The sequence below is a fragment of the Oreochromis aureus genome, linkage group 3 (assembly GCF_013358895.1).
Source record: "Oreochromis aureus strain Israel breed Guangdong linkage group 3, ZZ_aureus, whole genome shotgun sequence".
Classification (NCBI taxonomy): Eukaryota; Metazoa; Chordata; class Actinopteri; order Cichliformes; family Cichlidae; genus Oreochromis; species Oreochromis aureus.
Genome location: NC_052944.1, coordinates 22,709,589 through 22,734,844, shown reverse-complemented (window position 1 = coordinate 22,734,844; position 25,256 = coordinate 22,709,589). Strand labels below are relative to the sequence as shown.

Below are 25,256 nucleotides of genomic sequence, written 5' to 3'. Positions count from 1 at the left end.
GGGTTCCTTATAGCACTGTAACATGCTTTCTCCTTAATCTGGGTTCCTGTAAGCAACAGCACCACCCATCACACATCCTCAATCCGTCAAACTACGTGACAACTTGCTTGCAGGCATGAGAAAACATGAAACATGATTCTGATTAAAGAGGTGTAAGTGGACTGGAAGGAAAAACGTCAGAGTAAATGGTTAATGCATCGCCGTTTTACTGTGTATAACTGAGAATCTGTTGCCACGGTCCATTTGTTGACCTTGTGACCAGACATCAAGCTGTTCAGAGGATGCCCCTGCCTGTGGCCCATTTGAACCAGCGCTGATCTCCATCAGCCCTGTACAACATGGAGTGTGTAGCTCATGAATGAAATGAAAGAAAAAACAAGAAAAGCAAGGCAGGATTGTTTTTAATTGAGCGTTGTGCCTCATTATTCAATTACTAATTGCCATAGAACTATGTTACACTTGGCTACAAACTCCTTATGTTGAATACTAGTTCATTTTTTTTCAACGGTATATAAGCTGAAGAAAATGACAACCCCGCCTTAACGATTACTCTTGCTTAAAACCTTGAATCCTGTATGGGAGTATAGCGACATGCAGTGCTGTTTATCATGAGGAATTTGAATTACTGTACGACTGTATGATGTTACATAATATGCCATACTGCAAATGAGGCCAAATTAAATTCGACATCAGATCTCCCCAGGAAAATTAGACCTCATCTGGAATTCAGGAGATGCACTTTCTGTCACCTGTGTTAATAACAAGGTTTGATCCATGCTCCCATGTCCACTAATGGCCCATCCATCTGTATCTTGATGCAAGTGCACAAAGAGCACCATTTCCCCTGTTCTCTCTTCTTGTTTCTAGTGCTCTTTCCTCTCTTTACACTGTGAATGATAGCACCCCAGTGGCATTGTGGGTGATAAATAAATCCTGCAGGAAATAGGAACTGGATCTTGAAGGGGAGGGTCCATGCGATGGAAAGAGAGATCAATGCATCTTTTAATTACGAGTGCGGCTAAAGCAGACTATTGGGTTCAGCTACCTACAGGAACCAGCTCTATTACACTGAACTAACCAATTACATATTACACTTTACATTTATTATTAAATGTAACATACATGAAATGTGTTTTTCTGACCTAAAAGCCACAGTTACAGATCTGTTGGAAGCCAACAGATACTTCTGGTTATTTCTGCAGCATTGATTGAGCACAATTATTAATAACTTTACCTTTTTTTTCACAAGAATGTATCCCTGGTTTTGTACCAAATAAAACAGTACCCTGAGTTTCAGAGCTTCTTATGATATACAGCTTTCTGACTCCATCTAAAACACAGATTGCAGCTGGTACTTCACTCGAATTTTGAAATTGCGTTTTCCTTAAACGAAGAGCACAGTCTGTGGGTGAAATATGTGGGAAACTGTACTATATGTTCCAAAGGGGCTAGTACAGCTGTTATCATCGTTGTGTCTTCTTAAACTACAATGCTGAAAAACACACACGGGCACGCAAACAGTATGCATAAACACATACTTATCAGATTGAGAGGATGCAAGGTGGTGCACGAGGAGTAGGACAAGGCTGTAGATTAGCAGCGATGGCTAGCGAGCGAGGGATTCACTTGCATCTCACCCTTGACCATTAATCCCTACTGTAACTGAATGAAGCAGATGGCAGCCAGCAAAATCTAGTGACACTGATGGAATCTCGGCTAATGATGCTCCCAATCCGCAAAGCGAGACAAACAGAGAAGAGGATAGTAGGACTACAGGCTTATTTAGTCTCTGAGAACAAAAACCTTTCCCTTCACTTAGCGTTCATGTATGCACGGGCCTTTCCTCAAGTCTTTGCACTGCAGCGGGGTTTTATTTTGGAATGTGGTCTAATGCAGCATGGCTTAGTACATTAGACTCTCGGGGGGTAGCATAATTGCTTGCTGAAAAAAAACGACCTGATTGATTTAAGTGGGCAACATTTGCTGATCCTGGATCATCTAATCGTTAGTTTTTGTTGTTGTTGTTTTTTTAATTAGAGCTTGACTTCACGACATGTGACGTCTTAGTGGATGAAAGAGCTCTCCTTTAGTTTATGCTAACTTAACTATATATATCCAATGCAGATATATTCTTTACTGAGTCATTTGAAATCACCTTCCATTAAAAAACACTGGAAGGCCCCAAAATGCTAAAGAAGAAAATTAAAAGTCTGTTTTTTAATTAACGGTTAAATTGATTGGAAATATTGCAAATTACAATTAATGGTATCATAATGGCTACAGACCCATTTGTCCCAGTGCAACACTGGTCTACAAGTTCATGGTGTTAAAAAGCTAACTGACTGCTAAAAACCTCTTACCAAGCATGTTAGCACAGCTGAACATGGTACTCATTAAAAACAAAACAAAATTGTGTTTGGCTTATAGAGTGTGTGGAGTTTCATATTATGAGGGCTTTTGATTTGGCTCAATATAGTCTGAAAAAGATTTTTTGTCATGAAGCCTGTCAAAATATATTCTTGTTCCAATAAATGAAGGGCATTCATTGAACATTTCATACAATGGTGTGACTACTTCCTTCACAGAATAGAGCAAGCTATGTGCCTCTAACTTATGAAAAGGGAGATGAGAGAGCGAGAGAGTGTTCAAGAGGACTGCTAATGAAAAACAGGGGGAAAAAAGATCTCTAACTGGCACCTTCATCACCTAACTGTAAAATCTGAGTCTTCGTATCAACAGTAAAGATGCAGGGCAATCAATAGACTCTGGACAGAGGAATGACGGTGGATCAGGGCAACTTTCATGCCTTTTTTTCTCCTTTTTTCACCACATGTTAAAAAAAGTAACAATTGTGCACTGATAGCACATGATGTTACTTGGTGTGTTATTCAGACACTGGGCCTTTTTGCTGTTTCATTTCTGGAAGAAAAAATCTCCAGCTCAGTTTTTTCCGCTCCACCTTAATCTAAAATCTATGTTAGGTTAACCTAAGATTTTGATTATTGTTTGGCTTTAATGAAAGCTGAATGAAGGTTGTGGACCTTAATACCATGGTTTACACTTTGTGACTGAAAGTGGTGCACTAATCATCACCTGATCAACACCACCCAATGTTCTGCTGACACTACTTAATGAAACCTTTAACTTCCTCTTGAACTGAAAAGTTTAAAGATCTGCTCATTGATAAATTCATCAATGAGCATCCATTCATTCAAGTTCCATAAATAACTAGGATGAACTGCAGGAGCACACGTATTTGGACATTTGTTTTTCTTATATATAGACTATCTTTGTGCTTTTTCTTATGTCAGACTGCTTTCTTTCCTGTCTTTTTCACTTTCTCCTCCATCTCTCACTGTCTCAGATCCATGCTTTTCTTTTTTTCTCCATTGGTTAGGAATCAGCTCATGTTAAGACCTCACAGATGTGATGAAAAGGGTAATCATCCTGTCACTGTGTGCTGCTAGACGAGCACTTTCAGGTTTTGAGAGTTACAGCTGACACCACTGACAGGCCAGGTCACTGTTCAACTGTAGTCAGGAGAAGAGAGAGGGAAGGAGGGAGTGAAGGGAAATGTACAAAAAGGTAAAAAGGAGTGGAGGAACGGGTGGTGTTTTCTCAGTATTGTAGCGGATATCACAATTTGTGTTTGAAAGTTGTCAAAATTAGTCAAAACTATTAAAAATATCTGCCAAATAGGGAAAAGCTATTCAAACAAGTGTCAAAGAATGTAAATGATTCATTATAGGTGTGTAACAGTTCTGAAAAAGGATCTTTTTCACAGTAGACATTTTGACATGTCAGAGTATCACTGTCCCTCTCTAATGTGCGAGTAAACCACATTGGAACTGGAATAAAAGTTAGGTCAGGTCACATAAAATGGCAGAGTGAAATAGTAAGAATGCTCATAAACGTGTTTAGCTTAATAAGCTCAGGGAGGACATATCTTTATTGTTAGCTAACATGTTAGCCATTTAATTGGGTCAATCAGGGGTCACTTGGTAAAAAACTTAAATTTAGGTGGGAATCTGTATGACTGGATGAATAACCATACAGATGGAGAAACCAAATGCATGGGTTGAAATTAAAATGCTAATATATCCTGTATATTAAATAAAATTTGGCATGAAGTACAGTAGGGTAAGTTAGCTGCTTACTTTAGAAGGTCAGAGCTGACAAATTACTCCTTCTGGTGGTGGTAAGGTCAGGAAGTTGGATATGTGGCCAACATTTACCAATTAATTTACTAATTGGTACGTTCAGTTTGGTAGCACGTTACTCATCAGTTATTAACAGTGGGGTAAAATGATCTCGCTAATGAGCCTGTTGGCTGATTACTAACTGTTGGTTAGCGAGATTCGAAGCTTTTCTGCTAATGAAGTGTTTGTTTACATAGTTTATTTAACAGATATCTGCAACATCTACTCATCCCGCTATGTAAGATGGTCTTGTACAGTTTAAACTCGAGGTAAAATAAGTGTATTTTATCCAAATGTTGCACTCTGAGCTCTCAGTGCTTATCAGAAACCACTTAAGTTGAAATCAGCATGCCACACTTGCACACACATACTCACTTAAACACAAACTGATCTGATGCGCACCTGTGAACAAAGCAACTTGTTGCAACAATGATTTTGAAATTTTAAGATTTTTACTGGACGATTGTCTTTTTTTAATGCTGATTCAACCACACGTGGAATAGTAACAATGGTCATTTCACGTACTCCTGTAACATAACATTTCTACAGTTTAAGTTGAGCCACACTTGGGCGCAGAATGTAATTAGTAAGTATTCACAGTTTTCACGCCCAATTTAATGATTTCAAAACACCGCTGTCCTCTGTCTGTTTGTCTTTTGGTGTTAATACGTGGCATGGTTTTTCAGCAGCCGGGGCAGACTGATGTCACATCAGAGTCACCCTCTCTGTCTCCAGGTGACAGAGCAAAAGAGATGGGTCACTGGGTTGCACCAGAGGAGAGTGGCGACAAACAGAGTATAGGACAAAATGCTATCAGCTCTCTCTACCGTACGTTGATGGCATTAGGCATGGATGGGCAAATCTTACACCGTCAAAGGTACACAAGGGACTGTGCTTTCCACCTGTGTGAATATTTGTGAGTGTACGTGTGTGTATGCGTGAAAGTGTGTGTATAGGGGATTGCACAAGGGCTCACCCAGCTGTGGTGCGAGGGCCTAGTAGTGATCGACTTTTCTTTCAGACTTTTTGGACATGATGTCGCCTTTTTTCCACCAAACAACTCTGCAGTGAAAGCTAAAATAACAGACTGAAATGAATTTGAATGCCGTCTGTGTCCTTTATGTTTACATTAGCAAGTTAAGTCTGCTATGTTAGCATGAGCCTGTTTGCTAGTTTGGTTCACAGCATTATAAAAATGTTTTCTTATTACTGCTAGATCATACATCACCTCTTAATTTGTGGACTTTTAAGCCCAGGGTTGACCATTTTAACTAGTAACTGGTCACTAGGAGTCCATCCATCCATTTGCTTCCGCTTATCCTTTTCAGGGTCGCGGGGGGCACTGGAGCCTATCCCAGCTGTCATAGAGCGACTGGCGGGGTACACCCTGGACAGGTCACCAGTCTGTCGCAGGGCCAACACACAGGGACAGACAACCATTCACACTCACATTCACTCGCACATTCACACCTAGTGACAATTTCGATTATCCAATTAACCTATCCCCACAAGCTGCATGTCTTTGGACGGTGGGAGGAAGCCGGAGTACCCAGAGGGAACCCACGCAAACACGGGGAGAACATGCAAACTCCACACAGAAAGACCCCGGCCTGATGGTGGAATTGAACTCAGGACCTTCTTGCTGTGCGGCTACACAGGCTAGCTAGCATAGCGAGGTACAGCTATGATTTAGTGTAGCAGTTGTACGGAATGCTAACAGTGTCAAACTGATATAAAAAACACCTAATTTAAAAAGTTATTATAAAAGTAGTGGTTACTTGTTAATTAAAAGCTAAAATGTTAATTAAATACAAAAAAGAATCAAAAACTAATGATCTTCTTGGATTGCCTTACCTGAGGATCTTGAACCAGTAACAGTTATTTTTTATAATCTTTCTAAACCTGTAATCAGGTTTTTATGTCGTTTTAATTCTTACTGTGTGTTTTTTAGCTTGGATTTCATGTTTTTAAAAGATTTCCATAATTTTTGTTTCATTTTTCTACTCTTGGCAACTTAGAAAACAGTCTCAATAATAATAATAAAGAGATTTAAATTATTATACAAATGTACTAGCAGCGGTGCTTAGGTCAGTATCAGCACTAGCAGTATATCCGTACTGCTTCCGTACATGTAAACACAAGGGCACACTTTCTCTTGCATCAGTACACATACTTCCACGAGCACTAGAGACAATGCGAGAGGGTACACACTACTACTACAGATTATATGTATTACACAACTTGGTTTTCACCTCAGTGGCACTGCAGTAAATAAAGGAATGACATTCAATATTGACTAAAGAATGAGCTATTGTGTGCATTCATCTTAGCTTCTCAACTCCCTTCCAACTGTGCTCTTTGTTATTCATTGAGGGGGCAAAGACAATAATGCTAATGAATTCTGAATATGCATATCTCTGAAGAAATGGAAGAAAAATGTAGCCAGATTAGTTTTTCATGTCAAAGCTTTGGGTTAGCACTGATTAAAATGTGTGCAATTCCCAGTGGGTTACACTGCAATTATTTGTTTGTAAGGATAAGTCATAAACTTCAAAAATGAAATCCGCCCTAATGAAGAGAAATTGCTATTGCGGAAGAGAGGCGAGATTAGAGCCGATTTTTCTGCCTAAATTGCACAAGTTATAAAAAAATCATTTACACACATGTTGGACTTTGCCTGAGAAATCATTCATTATTTTTTAAAAAGAGAAATTAATAACTTGAGCCCTCAAAGCATTATGCCTATTCTTCACTTAAGAGTTTAACTGTAAGGCTTGAAACAAAGCTTGTTTTGAGCTAAAACATGTATGTCTTATTCAAACTTTAAGAAGCTTTAAGAAGAAAATGTCACTGTATTTTTCTTTCTTTTTACATCCCACAACATGCAGTCCCTTCCAAATTACTCCTACCGCTGCCAAGAAACATCTACCTACGAAAAGTGTGTTCACAGCAATAAATATTCCCTCATCCCTATGTTTCTCTTTTTTTTTCTTTTCTTGTTTTTTCTCTCCTGCAGCACAGATGTGCTTTTTTGGCAGCGGCACCCGTCATTGCATCTGCCTGTACCTCAGTGCTCAAGGATTAACTGGGACAACTGAGGATAATTAACCATGCAAAAACCCACCCTGACTCTACATCCACCTGTCTAACAGGGTAGATAAATAAATTGATGACCCTGGCTCGCATTAATATTCAAGGCCCTTTCACGATGCATCTGTAAACACTTTCTCCTTTATTTTCAAAGGATTTCTTCTTGTCGGAAGAACTGCATGCCACTCTCTCTTCCACTCTCACTGCCTCTACAGAATGTGTAGGTGGAAAACTTCAATGAAGGACCTGTGTGCTTGGAAATGGGACCTTCTCTTGCTGTCTCCAAACATGAGCTGGGAGATGAAACAGGCAAATTGCTGAGAGAAGGCCTAATTTGCAGAGCGACGAGAAATCCCGGCTTACTAGCTCTTCTTTCCGTTTCCATCGATCGGCGTTGTATGAAGCAAAAACCGAACCGCTGCATACAAATGATTGGATGCAGCCTGTTGAGATCTACTTGATATGGGAACAGGAGGCGAACCACAAAGGATATGGCAAAGTTTTAAAGCTTTGAACTTCATCCCGGATGTGTAATCAATGGAAGGATACGTGCCGGGGAACGTACATCGATTGGCTGAACGCGAGAGATCGGGCTGTGCGTCTCTGCCACGCGGAGAAGACGCCATTAAGAGGATTACGTTTAGAGATTTCGCCATATTCATGGTGCAAATGGGATCACTGCAACTACAGTTCACACGCATTTGTGGAAGCCAGTGTTATATGGTGCAGTAATAGGATCATGTTAAAGGCATTAGGTGTAATTTAAGTTCACCTCCTTAGCTGTTTATGGATGTGCAAAAAAAAAAAAGTACAAGAGAGTTGTGGGGTGGCAGGTGGCGAGAGTGCTCTTTTTCCCTTACCAAAAGGTCACGCAATCGATTGGCACAAAGAGAGTGGCCATCCATGACAAAGTGTCCTTGAATAAGACACCTTCTGTAGCTGCTGCAGGAACGATGCCCAAAATGACTCACTCTTATATAAAACAGCAAATCCATTTATGCATTCCAAAACATTTTTATAGATTGTTATTCTTTAATTAGTATGCCATTCCATATAAACCCATTAATTAATAGTTGTTGGGGTTTTTTTCTAAATAATGAATTGGAAGGAAACAGAATGTGCTGAAAATGCCACCTAAGGGCCCCGGGGAAGGCAGAGCATTAGGTGCCGGTGAGACGGCTCGCCTTATAATGCTATTTTCAAATGACAGAATAATATGTTATGGATCATTTGACTCCTCTCTCATCTTTTTTTTTTCTCTCTCGCTCCACTTGCATCTCCCTGAGACGAAGGCGTGTGCTGCGTACAGGCTGAACAACACTGCCTCCTCTAATGTGGCATCTGGCAACAGTGAAATATCAGAGCGTGTAAGGCAGCCAGAGGGGGAGGGGGGAGGGTCGGGGTCCTGAGGTACGGGAAAGATAGGAACTCATAGTCGGCAAGAGTGACTTTCCACGGGGTATATGCCATTCAGACCCTCCTTTCCCTGAAGCTGGAGGGTCTTTAAAGAGTCTTCCCACCCCACGTTTCTGTGGCTGGGAGCTAAAGAAGTGGTGTTAGCTCAAGAGGTTCTGTCACATGATTCAATGGACCATTGTGGGAAAAGGTGCTCAGTGAGTGGAACACACCATCACATGAGAAAATTGCAGACAGGAAGAGCGTGTGTGTGTGTTGTACACGTGTACAAAAAGGGTGGGCGGGAGGTCTTTCATGAGAATGGGAACAGGTTAGCAGGCAAAAATCATTGTTTGAGTGTGTGCTATGAGCAGGCAATGGGGAAAAGAGAGCATGTGTGAGACTGTGTGGCTTGCTGCTGTTTACCCTGACATTTGCCTGAGGTATTGCTACACTGACCTTTCCATCTAGTTTTTAATTAGTATTTCTGCTCAGATGAAAATAGTATCAGATTTACAGTCGAATAAAAGAAAAAAAATGAAGCATGTGTTTGATGTTCTTTCACTTCATTTATCCTCTCTCTGTTGTAACATTTGGTTTTGACAGGCTTGTGACTGTCTGTCTACACATTTGAAACGCCAAAGAAAGGGAGGCGAGGCATAAAAAATTCAGACAGACTGGGCGAGAAAAAAGAGGGGAAAGTGAGAGGTAGAACCGATAATGGTGAGATGGAAAAAAGAGGGAAATTTGCATTGGTAATACAAGTAATGATTATTATCAGAAGTGAGAATAAAATTTACTGTGGCATGAATGGCACCCTGGCACTTCTCTGGGATCTACTGTGCTGTGGATGCCCAGGGCCATGATTACTCATCTCCTCGCTGCATTTGAAGTATGTCTATTAGCTGAAATAAATAAAATACAAGCTTGGCATCTTTTTTCTTGTGATTCCATGCTAGCACATAATTGACACATAAACACTTTTCCCCCTCCTTTTCCCTTTCCTTCCCTCCCCTTTATCCCCTTACTTATTTGCTTGCTGGCGTTCCATCAAAATAACAGTAAATACATAAAACACTCAAACTAATTAATGATTTTGGAAGACTGTGGGGTAATGAAAAGTATATAGATGGTGTAGGAGTGCTTAAATCCATTTAATTACATTTAGAGACAGGAATTAATTAGAGGATAGAAACCCAGCCAAAAAGGAGCAGATTTATAAAAGTGGGGAGTTCAGCCAGTCATCCTTCACTCATTAGGGTGTGACAGTTGCCGGGATGTACAGGAAGTCATCCAAAAGCGGGGTTGACACATGCATTTTTCAGGTAGTCTTTGTACAAGTGACCTTGGTGGCCTAAAAGTGTCCATACCACATAATTAGCATGAAGGTAAGACTTTAGAAATGCTTGTGCTTGTTTTGACTGATTTACTTTTGACTGATGTACTGAGTGCATTTTTGTTTTTCTGCAGTAAACAGTCCCTATATTAATGCTCTCAATTTTAGAATTGAATTTCATTTATTCATTTATTTATTTTGCCTTTGACTGATTAAGTCAGTATCGTAATTTGCTTGGTCAGACATACTCCTACTTTAGTCTAGGAAAAGAAGGAAATCTGAAGCTATCAACATTTAGCAATTGAGAATGACTGAGTAACTAAAAAAAAAAATCAAACACAAGGGGGTTATTGGCTATGAATGAGCGTAGTGTGTATTATATATAACTTCCAGACCTATTATTTTTTTTGCATATTTTGTTTATTCAGTAATTTCAGGTTAATTTCAGTGGTGTGTGTTACAGGTAGGACATCAGCAGCCTAGTTACCTGGTCTTGCTATTTACCTCTTAGAACTACTACTACAGACAGACACATACAAAACCAAACCAAACCAAACAAAAAGATCCCCAAAGCACATAAGACATATACTGAATACAGAGAACAATGTGTGTAATTTGTGTGCTCCAAGTACACGCAGCCTGTGGGGTATTTAGCATTCAGGAGTTAGCTAACACTCAGCAGGTACTGAAGTATGTATGGAAAATAGGCTATATGTGATGACAATAACACAGCAGGTGTAGAAATAATGTGGAGAATAGCTACATAGCATTAGCATTTGTAAGTGGCAATGACTTATTGACTTTGATGACATTAACTCAGTTAGCTTAGCTTACTAGCTTCTAGTTTGTAAGCTAGGAAACTATGAGAAGCAAGAGGTTAATGACAATGCGAGTGGAGAAGGATGTAAATCTGCATACTTGTTTACCCCACGGTACAAGAGCACATATAATAGTAAATATACTAATTTCTTACGTTATAACTTTATAATTCTGGCTAAAATCTGCCAAACCCCTTTAAGTGGTAATTTTTTAGCTCCTAAACCTTGCCATGTACCGGATGTGTACCACTTACACTTGACAAGTGTACGGTTACTTCGAGAGACTTTCTGAAATTTCTCAGCACTTTTGAGACAAGTGCTGAGAGCACTTTTCCATGAGAGTAGTGAAAGTGACACCATTCTTGAAACGGGAGGGTGACAAGAGAAGAGAGAAAATAGGGAAGGGCGAAGAGAGAAAGTAGGATTTTGCGAGGGGTGGGGGTGAAGGAGAACAGATTTGGCGGGGGTTACTTTGCCTTTGCATTTCATCTCCTTAGAGCGCTGACTTCAGCATGGATTAGGCAACGTGTTTGTTCTCAGTGCTCTGTTCTTCTGCTCAGAGGAGGAGACGAGAGAAGCTGTACTTCATGCACTGTCAAGGTCAGCAAATGCCCTCAGATAATCATATTCCACTGTAATTTTACCTGTGTGTTGAAGCCAGCTGTCGGCGTGAATAGATGAGCACCCAAAGTACACTCTGGATGCCAGAACAAATGGTCTGGCTGTGTAGGTGTTTGTAGTTTTGTACAGTAATATGCACCTTTGTGTTAGTTTTTCTGTATAAATTAGACTACTCATTGAGCTGGAGGGCAAATACCAATTTAAAACACTGTCGATTTGGCTTATTTCCACTGGTGACTTTGCCTGTAGGATAATGACAAAGAGCCTTGAGAATCTCCCCTGCCATTTGTTAAATGAGCCTAAGGAAGGCACGGCAAGGCAAGGAAATCCCTTTTGAGTGAAAGATACAGGCAGTTGTATCATTGCTATGATAACTTTCCTCTGGTTCACAATGTGCTGGCTAGTGGAGCTCGTGTCTCTATAATGAACCTCATGGGCTTTGCAGAAGACACTGTGAGCTGCCTGAGCTGTGTGCGGTAGCCCTTTCCCATAGCCTCTGGCAACCTAGCACGCTAATGATGCTGTGCTGGTTCAAAGTGTTCCACTGAGCACATTTCTGTGTGAGCAGGATACCCAATGTACTGTTTTGCGTTTGTGTGTGCGTGTGTGTGAGAGAGAGCGAGAGAGTGCCTTTTCATGTATCTGCAATTGTGTGTTTTTGCTTTCATGTATGTGTGGTGGAATGCATTGCTGAATGTGGCCTCACAAGATTATTGTGTTTTTTTAAAGCACACTGTGGATTATGTTCTAATTAATGAAAATTAGCTTTGAAGGCCACTAAAATAGCTGACCGGCATTTGAAGGAGGAGCTGACCAAAGTACAAATAAGGAAGTCCAGATGCTGCACTGTCCCATGGCGCTAAGTTATGAAGGATCAACTGTTGATGCAGTCATTACAGTCTGGGATAATTACCTAGTCCACCTCATGCACTCCCAAGAGGGAGTAATTCCGGACTACCCTGCCAGAAAACACAACATATAGTTAGTCAGCCATTTTTCAGTTACAACACTGGGAAATTTACAGCTTATTCAGTGGAAACAGAAGACAAGCAGCAACTGCACCCAGTAAAATGGTTTACATGAACTTGTTTTTATTTTAATGTATGTTTTTTTATTGAGTGTTTTTCCCTGTGGTTTCAAATGGAAACTTGTTATCAACAATGCAGCCATCGCCTAGGTGTCATTATACCTTGGCAGAAATGTCTAGTTGAAGTCCAGTTTTGTGTTGAATTAAAGATCAGTAGGGGTAAATCACAAGTATAAATTACTTTGCAGGCATAAATAATGTAGGGTATACAGAACATAATGGCTCAGTCTCACTAGAGGAAGAGCTCAAATGCAACCTTGTAAATCAGTGGTTACCTGGTGTTTGTGCTTATTTTGCTGTTGGAGACCAATTACAAGTAATTGTGGTGGCCCAGAGGTTGAGTGTGCAACCCTTTCAACTTCTGGGTGGTCGCTTTTGATAACAAGGTGACTGAAAAGGTCAACAGGTGGGAGACAACTTGTCTCCAAACAATTCTGGTGTGAGTCAGATTGACTGCAATCACTATCAGACAGTGTGGTGAAGTTTCGTGAATAGTTACCCTCTAATTTACAATTGCAGACTGCATTACAATTAATTTGAGTAACTCTGTGCTGATGACCCAAAACATGTCTGCAATGTGTTGCTATGCAAAATGGAACTCCATTCAACTGGTCGCCAACTGGCTGTATTCTGGTTATATTTCTATATAATAGCAAGGTTGTTGTCATTGTGCAGTTAAATTGCCGCAACTATGTTACTACATTACTCTTAGTGCAGGAATTTATGAATCTAATCCATGAGGTTCTGGCTAGACTTTGAATGATATAGCTATTTTGTGAACTTCTGTGTACACGGGAAGAGATTGGTGATCAACGGTGACAGAGTTGCAGTTTTCAGCGATCACACATAGATTGCATGTGATTGCCAAACTTACTCCCATTCAGCTGCTAACTGCCAAAAACACTTGCACCAGTAAAATCAAAAATTTAAGTGCTCTGACAAACAGTGTCACCAAAATTCCCAGTGAAATGACACAACCTGATGGGCAGCACTTGATAATGACCCCTATTTTATAATGCATTTACTCCCATATATGTCTCTTGGATCCTTTACACTATCAACAGCAGCCATATATAGAAGTAATGCAGTTCTGTAGTACTCGCAGCCAGCTGCTCTCTCACAGTGGGTATCTAACCTTTTTATCTGGTGTGAAAAAGACAGTGTTGGAGCAGCGGAATTATCCCGACCTCTAAGGTCTGAGCTATACACTTCTGCTGACGTGCTCCTCGGCTAAGGTCTTTATACTGTGTCACCTAACCCCTTCCAATACCAGCAGTTTCAGTTTCCTTAATGTCAAGCCACTTTTGTGCATTCAGCAGCAGCCTGTTCCTCAGAGGAAAAGGTTAAGATGCTGTGTTTCAGGGGCTTGGGCAGGATGCCTCCCGTGCTTTCACCGGGAAGAGTCCCACGGGGAAGGCCACAGCTGAAACTAGCTGACGAGTCCATTTTGCCGGTAGGTCATCGAGTAAATTGGAACCAATTAATTTTAGATGTAAGCAAGTAATTCTTCTGATCTTGATTTTGGACAGCGGTGACTCACATGAACTGCACACATTGTGTGTGTTATGTGCGAGGGGAAAAATGCGCTGTGCCAAATGTTGCTGAGCATCTTGCCCTCAGGGCTGCAGGTTCCCAAAGGAAGATCTGTGTATGGGAGACAGTTTGTGACTAACAAGTGGAGCTGCTGCTTTGCGCTGTTTGATCAGAGTCTACGCACCTGATAATGACGTGGATTTTTCCACAATATCCACCACGGATAATTTCTCAAAATGATGGTCTGCATTGTGGAATTTCTCTGTGATTTTTAGGAAGTTATATTTCCCAAGGACAGCGAGAAATTTCCCACATTCCGACTTGGCTGTATTCACAGTACTCTTACCAGCCTCTTCTTTTTCTTCTTTGCTTTTTTTTTTTTTACTATTTTTCAGCAGAATCACAAAGACAATAAATGCAGTAAGAGAATGTCTTCTAATCAGGGAGTGTGACAGAGGATTTACAAGAAGGGAGCAACAACAGCTCTGTGTGCCACAAACAAACAAAACCATGAACAGTAAATTTGTTTCAATTTACCAAAGGAAAAGAAGCATGAATAATTCATACTTTCTTTAGTTAGATTTTTACAGTAGATGATCCCCCATCATCATCCTCCATGGAGAGATGTGGGTAGAAACAACAACAATAATAATAAAAAAACTTTTTTTATTAGTAACACTATGTTCTGCCCAAATCAAAATTCATTTTATCTATGCATTTTGTTTGTTTACTTCTACCATCCCGAAAAATGCTGAATTTTTCAGTTTTCATTGTGTAAAATTGCAAGAGCACAAAACGGTAACAGGATAAGCAAAAACATGAGAGAAACCTGCAAAAACAACACAGAAAATGTGGACTGTGTATTGGTAAAGATGTCTTATTGACATATTGACAGTTCCCTCATCCAACCATGGACATATACAAATATATATATATGTATGTATACAAATTGAAAAACACAATCCTCATATGTATTGCTTTGATTCAGATATGTATCAGCCATTAACATATATTCAGATAATGTATTTCTGTATACATGTGTATACATAAGCGCCTTGAGGCAACCATTGTTGTGATTTGGTGCCATATAAATAAAACTGAATTAAACTGAACTAAACAAGAGTCCTTACTATGGTAAAATAAATCTGCTGGGTTTATTAGGATGTAGTTTCACTTCACCGAGCTCAATGAGCCAAGAGAAGGTGTAGAAGGTGCCATCATATAGGACCTTTGTAAAAACCTTAATGCTAATGTCCAGTCATTGATTTGAATTTTTTAATGTTGTAACCAACAGCACGACCTTTGCTGGAGAAGTGAAATGAAGAACCACTGTACCTGTAGTCGTCACTGTACCTGTGCAGTGTTTATAGAGGGCTCCTAGCATCCGTTTTCCATATTCCTCATGTTGCTAGAAACTATACGGCACATTTCTCTGAGGCAAAAATCCCCCAGACTCCTGCTGGCAGACCGAACAGAACATTCTGACCTGAAACTATCTCTTTCATAACTAATTAATGCTGCGTTTAGGTCTAATCTCCCAGTGCGTTTTCTTTTATGCTTTTCTTACTGTAGTTTATCATCACAGTGACAGCAGGGATCTGCCTTCCTCAAATTCAGTGAGCAGCAGCACGCAGCGGGAGGGAATTTTCGACAATAAATGGGTATATGACTTAAAATGCTTAAAAGCAACATGTGTCATCGCTGTTCAAACAATTGATTGCTATTCAAGGTCTCAGTGGTCAAGGATCTGCTGCTGCAGCAGGCTCAGCATGGAGTATGATGCCAGACTGGAAAGATGAAGACAGGAAATCAACAGCCAAGCTGACATGATGCCATGGGTAGGGTTACATCAATCTTACACCCTAGCCTTAGCTGACAAAATTTAAGAACAGATATCTTCTCAGTTGTCTGAGTCGTTGCTGCACTTGGGCAAATTAATCTCAAATCCCAAATAGGCTTAGTATCATCATTTGTATATACAGTCGCAGCCAGCTCACATGTGGCCATCAGCTGAGAGTGTAATTCTCGCTGTTTGCCTTGAGCAAAGCTCCAGCTGACCCTCGTCTTTTGTTTAACGAGTAACAAACTGCAAAATGAGGAATCACCACAGCTGCCTCAAATAGAATAGTTTTTTTTTAAAAGGGCCTTTGTGAGAAGATAGCGGGGGTTTCGGTCCCCGATTTCCTCTTTGCTACCATTCCTGTCTTTTCAAGTGATCTTTTTAAACTGCACTTTTACAGAGGTGGCAGTGAGTCATAAAGGAAAGATTGGGTGGCTGTCTTATGGGGACATATTTGTTCCATACGTATCCAGTTTAAGCTATAACTGTACTGTAAATGCTCGTGCTCATTCAAGTTGTTGAAGGAAAAATCATTTTAAAATAACAAACAAATAGCGATTTCTCACGCGTCACAGGATGAATGTTTGCAATGATTCCCGTGCAGTGTACAGGAAACACATTATTGTTACAAAAGTGCTTCGTGGTTGCATTTTATTACCGATACGCAGCAGTTTGAGTTCATTTGGAATTAAAAGAAGCAGGAAATACTGGCATGTGCAGTGTAAGAGCGGAGAAAGACAGGGTTGCTTCTTAAAAAGTAGCACTGGGAGGGGGGAGTACTCTGTCTTTATTTAGTTGTTCAGGCCCCAGTCACACAGGGCTACAGACCAGTCGCTAGGGAAAAATATATATTCCCTGACCAGCTGGGAAGTACTTGCTTGAGGTTCCTGGCTGTCACTTGCTAAAGCCACAGGGAGACACAGACCTTGGCAGGACCTGCAGCAACCTGCTAGAGGCTGCTAGAGAATAACTGTATTTCCTGACTGATTGCTGGTGGTTGCTAAGTGGAATTATTCGCTGACGTTTCCAGTGCTGGACCAAAAATCTCCTTGCCGTTGCTTTGGTTGCTAGCAGATTGCCATGGCTTGTATTTTGCACCAAGAGTGCTAACTTCTCTACAAACACTCGCCAACTACTTGATAATTGTTGAAACTGTGAAAAGTGCCTTTTTCAAATTACTTTGAAGGTGAATAGTCACCATTTTTGGTTTTATGTTTTACTTTTTCAGTTTGCAGTACTGGGAAGCTTTTTCAGATAAGTCAGCTTCTCCCCTGCAAACTACAGGGAAAAAAAAAAGGATCATAAAGAAGTTTTTGGTGCAGCTCCACTTACGGACGCCAAATCTTTTGGGGAACATATATTCTTCCCTAGCAGCCAGAGGTTGCCAAGGCATCACTGACTGGTTTCTAGACCTGTGTGACAGAGGCCTAAAGTTCTGTTCATGCTGCATATTTACTCATCTTTGTTCACCAAGTCATTCACTTTCTGTTGGAATAAACAGTGTTAAGCAGTAAGCCAATAAGTCGTGTGAGGCGTCCTTCTCTTAGAGTAGCTCAGCTGTCTCACGGTCACAAACAAAGAAACACACAGACTAATGCACACGTTAGGAGAGGCGGGTGAATGTGACTCAACACTTCACATTCACCCGTAAAGAGCAAATGTAACAGAAGGTGAAATATAACATCTCCGGAAAGGAAAAGAAGAGATGCAGAAATCATTTGGAGCCAGCGCCATGGAAGCATTTTCTTTTTCCTTATGTCTTTATTTTCCTTTAATAGTAAATAAACTTGCATAAATCCCCTAAGAACCTGCAGAAGCACAAGGCCTTTTACATAGCTCTTCCAGGAATCGTTAGATTTTGATCAAGTTGTCTGTGTATCCATAGCCACATTGCAAACAGGGTGCCAACATGTCAAAATCAACATAAAAAGGCTTAAATAAAATAAGGCTTATAAATTATGCCAAAATGAATCCATTGTCCAAATCATGATATTTGATGGTTTTCAGACTTCTATCGGGAAAATAGGCAAAATTCATCGCCGTCTTCTCTCCGTTCTTTTACATTTCATTTTGATAACAGCTACACAGATTCCTTTATGCATGCAAATACAATTCATAATATTCATATAGAGAGTGGGGCCACATAAATAAAATACTACTAATACTATGAACAGAAGAGATTACAGTAATTTTCCTGGAGGTCTAGCAGACTAGCTAATGTCGCTATCCATGGTGCTGATTTACAGTCAAGGGCGCAACAAGAAGAGCTCTTAAAATACATAAATCATACAAGAAGTTTTAACTCTTGCGAATTTATATTAAATAAAAAAAAAAAACAATACACTTTTTAAATCCACATTTATGATGGAGGATTTACCAGCACAAATGTTTACCTGAACCGGTGAAGCAGGGATCATGAATATTCACAGCGCGATCGGAATGGCTTTGTGTCGTTGGGGGAAATGCCATTTGCTTTTCAAACCTGTGACAAGATCAACTTTTATGAAGTGAGTGTAGGTTGGCTAGGTGGGAGGTCCATCTGGCGCTATGGGATGCCCTTGTCATTGAGGGGGGACACAGCATGGACATGCCCACGGAACAAGGCGACAGATGCCAAAAAAAAAAAAAAAGTACAACAAAAAAAACAAAAGTACACACGCTGACAGGAGCTGCAGCTGGCACCCGAGGGTGGCATATCCTTGACATGCAATCGCCTTTCCTTGATAAGAAAGTGAAAGACAAGAGGGTGAAAGCAAAGGAGGGTATGATTGAATGTGGGTTTTGCTGTTGTTTTGTGTGTGTGTGTGTGTGTGTGTGTGTGTGTGTGGGGTAGACTTTTCCGCTGCCTCAGCTCCTTGGCGGTGTCTGTCTGTCGCCAAGGGGCCCCAGCCCTGGCCCCGAATCAGCCGGCGAGCTGTGTCCACTCAGCACTTCCCCTTGCCGCTGGTAAATTAGTCCCAGCAATATGCCACACAGCTCCTCACACCCTTCTCACTTGTGTGCTATTGTTCATGCCCTTGAGGGAGGCAAGTATGTGTGTGGACTCTTGTGTGTGTGTGTGTGTGTGTGTGTGTGTGTGTGTGTGTGTGTGTGTGTGTGTGTTTGCACTGCTGATGCAAATATGTTCATGTTCAAATGTGATTAAGGAAGCTTATACTTGATTTTTATGCATATAAGCCTTATTTCCTATCAGGGACTTTGGTCATAATTCCAGCAGTCACCTTGAGTTCCACAAAGCTAACAAAGACTAGTCTCCTTTAAATCAGCTGATGAATTCAGACGTTTCAGCAATTCAGTAACACCATTTCAGTGGTACGTATCTGATGGGCCCTCAGGCTGAATTTTCTTCTTTCAAAAGGTCTCTGCTGAAACCAGAGTGTGTCTATACTAAAGAAACACAGAGACTGCTGTTTGCCACAGGTTGCCACATGATAAGAAGCCACATGATACTATGATGACAAAGCCTTTGTGCTTCAATCCTCCTGCATCACACTTGGCAGAAGTGCTCTTCATTTTCAGAACAGTGTTATTGGCTTGTGGTTGCAGGGCTGTCGCGCTCAGCTCTCCTTTCCGATCTACAGTTTTGACCAGGCGGAAGTACGTTTTGTTACTTTTTGGTATTTCATGGGGTTATTTTTAGATCTTACTCCATTGAATTTCAGAATTTCCAAACTTGTTCTGTTTTCAATAGAGGTCAAGGTTGTTCGTTTTGGACAGTTGTTGCTGTTGTTACTGAATCAGTTTAGTTTTTTTAATGGGGAAATGTCAAACAATAGCCTAGGGCTTAATGCTAGACATGATGTTTTTCTCTTTCGGCTCACCTCACATAATTTCGAAGAAAACTTTTCTGTCATGGGTGAAAAAAGAAGCAGACATCGGCAGATACGACACATTGCAGTTCTCTGGTCGCACGAAGCACAAGACAGCAGGTGTCTTTGGCACTTTGCGCAGCAGCCGGGACATTAATAAAGCTGAACTGCCTGACTTTGGTCTTGTCGGTGAGCTTCAAAGCTAAGGTTATAAAACCCATGTATCAATATTAAATAACTGTTGTTTTCAAATTGTATCGCCAGTAATGTGACTGCTTCTCACAACAATGTTTTCATTTTTAAAACAAGATAAGCTGTTCACCTATATAGAGTGCATAAATAAAGATGTGACATTTAAAAGGCCCCACATTCCTGGCTGTAATTCTACACACTCACCCAGTGGGTGGTGGAATTAACGAGGCTACTAGCCACTAAAGTACATGTAGCGGGTGGGGACCCCTGATGGTTGCAGTGCTACTGCCAGGGCTGGACAAACTTTACTATCTTAACCACAAACCAGGTCCAAAGGAGAAAACACATCCTGTGATCTGTCGCCCCCCAGTTGTGCATCAGATCAGTGAAGTGGACCCCTAGCTTCAAGCTCCAGGCAGGTCGACAGATGACTGTTCAGACCTCCTTTGTAGGTAGAATCACCTAGGGCCCGTTGCCACTCACAGATCACTACAGAGAATTTGCTTTCTAGATACAAAATATGCAATAGTGAATATTTAGAACAGCACGGCAAGACAAGATTTAAAGCAAAGATAATTTCTATGGTATATAAAACCATTATGTTTACCACATTACACTAATTTCCTACCACAGAGAGATAGACATCGTATATGGCCGTATACGCTTCACTTTGGTCTTAAGTAGGCCAGATCAATGAAACTGCCCTTTCTGTCAGTGTAAAGAAGTTTAATCATGCATTGAATCCCTCAGATATTTTCATGTGAGATAAAAGAAGTACAATTTAAACAGTACGTCTCAATTTTTCTACATGATAAAGAAATGCCGCTGTGATAAATACAGGAGATCTGTTAGCACGACTCTTTGGAACTAAGCTGTAAGTAATGGACGTGTAAAATTACAGTAAAAGTAAATCACTGGCCAGACTGTCCTGCAATGATGAAACAAAGCTGTTTTGCTTTGATTTTTTTATACTGTGGACTAACTATAGAAATAGCCATTTCTGTTGTCGATAGTGAACAAAGAAGAGACATTATGCTATGGTATTGTTTATCTATTAATTAGTTACTTTGGTGTAGTATCATTGGCCATGGAAGAGGCCTTTATTGGCGCCTGGTGAGCCGATTCTGGTCCCTGGGCCATATGTTTGATACCTCTGGTCTAAGATCTTACTTGCTGCAGTTTTGTATTTTTGTATTAGTTGTATATCTACATGTTCATATGTTATTTTCAACAATATAAATGTACTAAATAGCTGTGTGAAAGACATTATTAAAATTAACTGTATTCACTGTATTTAGTTCTGGTAGTTTTACAGGAGTGTAGACTGTACAGGAAAGTGTGAGACTCAAAATTTCTTGCTACTGCACAGACACCAAAATGCATTTTCTCCAAAGACATCGATGTACAACTGATACATGTTTTAACACACCGGTGCTTGCATGAAAAATGCGCCTTCTTCGTTTTCAAGCACACACACACACAAAACGGAAACGCAGCTTTTATCCGAAGAGTGCTGAGTTTCTTGTTTTTGTGCTATTGATATGAGCCCCAGATCGATGGGTCGATCCGACCTCTCCTTAAATCAGACAAAAGAAGCAAGTGTTTGATGATACCTTTCTATTGACAGGGATCTGGGGGTGTAGGGTGGGGGTGTGGATGGAGACATTAAACATAAAAAAGGGGGGCACCCAGTTATAGGATACAAAAAGCAAAACATGACAGACAAGCTTCCGTGGATTTTGAACATAAGGCAAACCCTTTTTGGGGTTGTATTAGGTTACATACAGTGCAAAAAACCAAATCCACACCTCATTAATTCACCCACATGGTTAGAGCATAAATATTACTATCCAAACAGAATTCTTAGGAGCTTGTGGTAAAGGTGGAGTGAACATCTTAGCTCTGATTGCCAGTCTGGGGGAAATGTGCTTTTACATTTGTATGCAGGTGGAGCAGCTCCTGGATCCAGCATGTATACCTAAGAGATGAGGTGCTGATGGATTTTGTGGATTTTTCTTTGTTTCATTTTGGTCATATACAATTCTCCCTTCACCTTTCCTCTCGATTACTGAATATTGTTGTTTCCTCAAATCTCTTTTATTCATATGCTGGAAAGCGCCTGGCCAACTTAACACCATTCATCTGGATCCTTTAGCATATCAAATGCCTTCAGTCAAGGGTCGTTTGCATATCCTCTTGTCTTTCTCAGGAGAATGGTCCCCACTGATAAATGCAGAGCGTATGCTGCAAGCTGAAGAAAAGCCAAGAGTTTGCAGGCGTTGTGAACTTGGGCGATCAGTCGGCTCTCTTCTGCCCTTGTTTTTCACGCTTTCTGAACTTGAGCCATAACGCTAGTTGATGAGCGAACGCTAAGGCATCTGTTTCACTATGATGTACAAAGTTGTTTCCACAGGGGCTCAGGTGGCAGTGACACCTCATTAGCGCAACCTTATGAGTTCAGCTTAACTTTTTCCGATTGTTAGTAGTTGTAATGGCATGTAAAGATGTGCCACTGTTTAGAGGAAAAATTATTTTCCCACACGCTGTACCGACGTCCACTCGCAACCAATTAACTAACACGGTGTAAAAAATGTTGCCATGTTTTACAGATTTATATTTAAATGTGTGGAAATGGCGATGACAGTGGATTGAAGACAGCAAGGCGTTGCTGGAGATGCAGCAATGTTTATTACAACCTGCTTCTGCATGCGGCACGGCACTTGCTGCCAAGAGAATGGGTGGCTTTCTTCTCTGTCCTATTTTCAGTGTTCGTTTCCTTCAAGTGGCCATTTTGTGCCATAATCCTGTCACTACGGCCGCTCTGTTTGAGTTTGATATTTTAATGTACTCATTGCATGGCTCTATGAAGCTCTAAGCCTTTCCGTGCAGCTCACCTCAGATGAATTGTTGGGAGGGGGGTAGGGAGAGAAACAGGGACCCAAGAAAAAAGGTTTGATGCAAGTGCTGAAAATACCTAAATAAAGTGGATGGTGTATACTGGTGACTTATGACTGCAGTGCAGTATTAAAGCACCCTGCCGAGAGTACAGCTGCACGCCCAACTTTCTCTGAGGCCTTCTAAGGTGCAGCAAATACTGTTGAATATAAAATATTCATATGCAGCTTTACCAACAGGATGATAGAACTGCCATGTGACTGCGATCTTGCAGTGGAGGCATAATGTCTGAAATATACATTTGTAGGGTTTGATGAGAGCAATAACAGCGCAGGCAGAACTGCTGGTTCGGCAGGCACACCAGACGCCGCAGATTGCACTGCGCCATATATTTTATTTTTAATCATGCAAAGTCCTGAGTCTAACGACCAAAACAAAATGCTACATCAACGATAATGATAATGGCGCTCATGATTAAGAAAGCAAAGCGCTAGTAAAGTGTAAAGGAGTTTTGCAGTGACAGAAACCACATTTACTGTCCATATGGTAGCCTGTTGAACCCCATAACTCATCGAACAAAGCGTGGCGAAGGAGAAACCTGGGAGGAGCACTCAACAGGCAAACAGAATTGGAACATTTAAAAAAAGGCACCCGAATAAGGCTTACAATCACCCTTTTATAAATCAACGAAACACCGTTCATTTCCAATCACCGTGTAAATCTTACAAGCAATTTCTGGTGCTAAAAGTCGCAGTGCTATCAGGGAGTGATTAGTTCTCTTGCAATTTCAACACTGACACTACTCAGAGACACTAAAATAGTATGTCACAAATTAGAGGTGATGATAATCTCAGTAGAAATGTGCTGAAGAGTGGGAAAGCAGGGCAGATGGCAGGAGCTTCATCACTGGCCTGTTTAGTGACACACCAAGTCGCTTTGCCAGAGCAATATCAGCCCCCATCCCATATGACCAATTATCAGAGTTTCACCTTGGGCTCATGGTGGTAATGGTGCTGATGGTGGGTGGATGGGCAGGGGAGGAGAGGGGAGGGGGGAAGGGGGGTAAAGGCATGAGCACCTGTTACTAAAGCAAACTGAATCCTCTGTCGTCAGCTGTCTTGAGGACGCTCCTGCTCTCCGTCTACCTGTTAGTGTCAAACGGCAACCGCAACAAAGGGCAACTGAGCAAGCAGATAAATGCTCTAATAACGTGGGAAGATGGTAGGAGGTTGTTTGTAATGGCTGCGATCAGTAGATGCTCGGCCTTTGATGCCCATGGCTTCAGCCATCCTCTAAATTTGTCAATTACACCTCCTTTGTGTTCGCCCATTGTTAAGCCTTTGCATGCCACACAAAGCCAATTTCTGGCTGTGCTCAACAGGGAATCCCATCTTCAAAAGGCAGCGGGGAACTGTGTTTATTAGATTTGAGAACCTGGCCGGAGATAAGGTGAATTACCCTGTTGTGTCATCTCCCAGATGAGAAAGTGAGTGTGAAATACAAGTTGTTTGACTGAGGGAAAAGGGAGCAATTCAGGACTCCGGATTAGAGTGTTAAATGGGTAGAATTTGTAAATGCCTCCAGGCCGCCTAAAATATTTATCTCTTTACATCACTCATCATAATCAAATATTACCTATGAACACATTTGATCAAGAGCATTTTCACTTTTAGTAAACAATTATCAGCAGCTATTATCATGATGTGCAGTTCCAAAGCTTTTATGTTCAACATTTTGCCTGCCCAGCGCCCTGTCAGATGGAGACCGTCGTCATTAGCATCAGTGTGCACATTTGAGCTGATGTTTAAGCTTATAGAGACTAACAGAATCCTAATAGAATGTTCCAGATTCTCGAGAATTTGGAAAAAAAAAGCAGAAATCTGATGAAAATGCTAAACACTTAAATTTAGGTGTTGATTAAAAAAGCATTAGTTATAAATTAGCTTTAAACTAATACAACAAATAGCTCTTTTCTTTTCTCATTTGACATTGATACATTTAGATTTTTATCAATATACCTTCATCAGTGTACGTGCCTCCCTTATCTCCACCTCATCCTCTTCCTCCTTGGCGAAGTACAATTTTCTAAAGTGAAGCCAGGGCTCTAACAAAGGAAAATATGCCTAAACCATAACTTTACACAGTTATGTATGTATTATTATGTATTATTAGCATATCACACATGTGACCCTCCTGTCTCAGGGCAGCTGAGAACGAGGGAGCCTTATGAACAACAGTTGGTTATAAGCTAACATTATGCTAGCTCCTAGCTTTTAGCTAAGTGTCCTAAAAATTGCATTTTCCCCTGATAACACATTTCAATATGCTCTCACATCGTAGAAGAGTATTTGCTAGATGCCTGACAACATTAGATCCACTTCAGTTGGGGATAATTTATTCCAGTCAAAGATGTATAAATGGCTACTTGTTCAACACATCCA

At 40.8% G+C, this 25,256-nt stretch overlaps 1 long non-coding RNA gene across 1 annotated transcript in view; it reads left to right on the top strand.

Moving 5' to 3' along the window:
* Positions 1-11,285: 11,285 nt before the first annotated feature.
* LOC120439448 overlaps positions 11,286-25,256 on the top strand; it is a 48,381-nt gene continuing 34,410 nt past the window's right edge. Inside the window, exon 1 of the long non-coding RNA XR_005612648.1 lies at positions 11,286-11,438. This is a non-coding gene — a long non-coding RNA (uncharacterized LOC120439448). The remainder of the gene's footprint in view (positions 11,439-25,256) is intronic.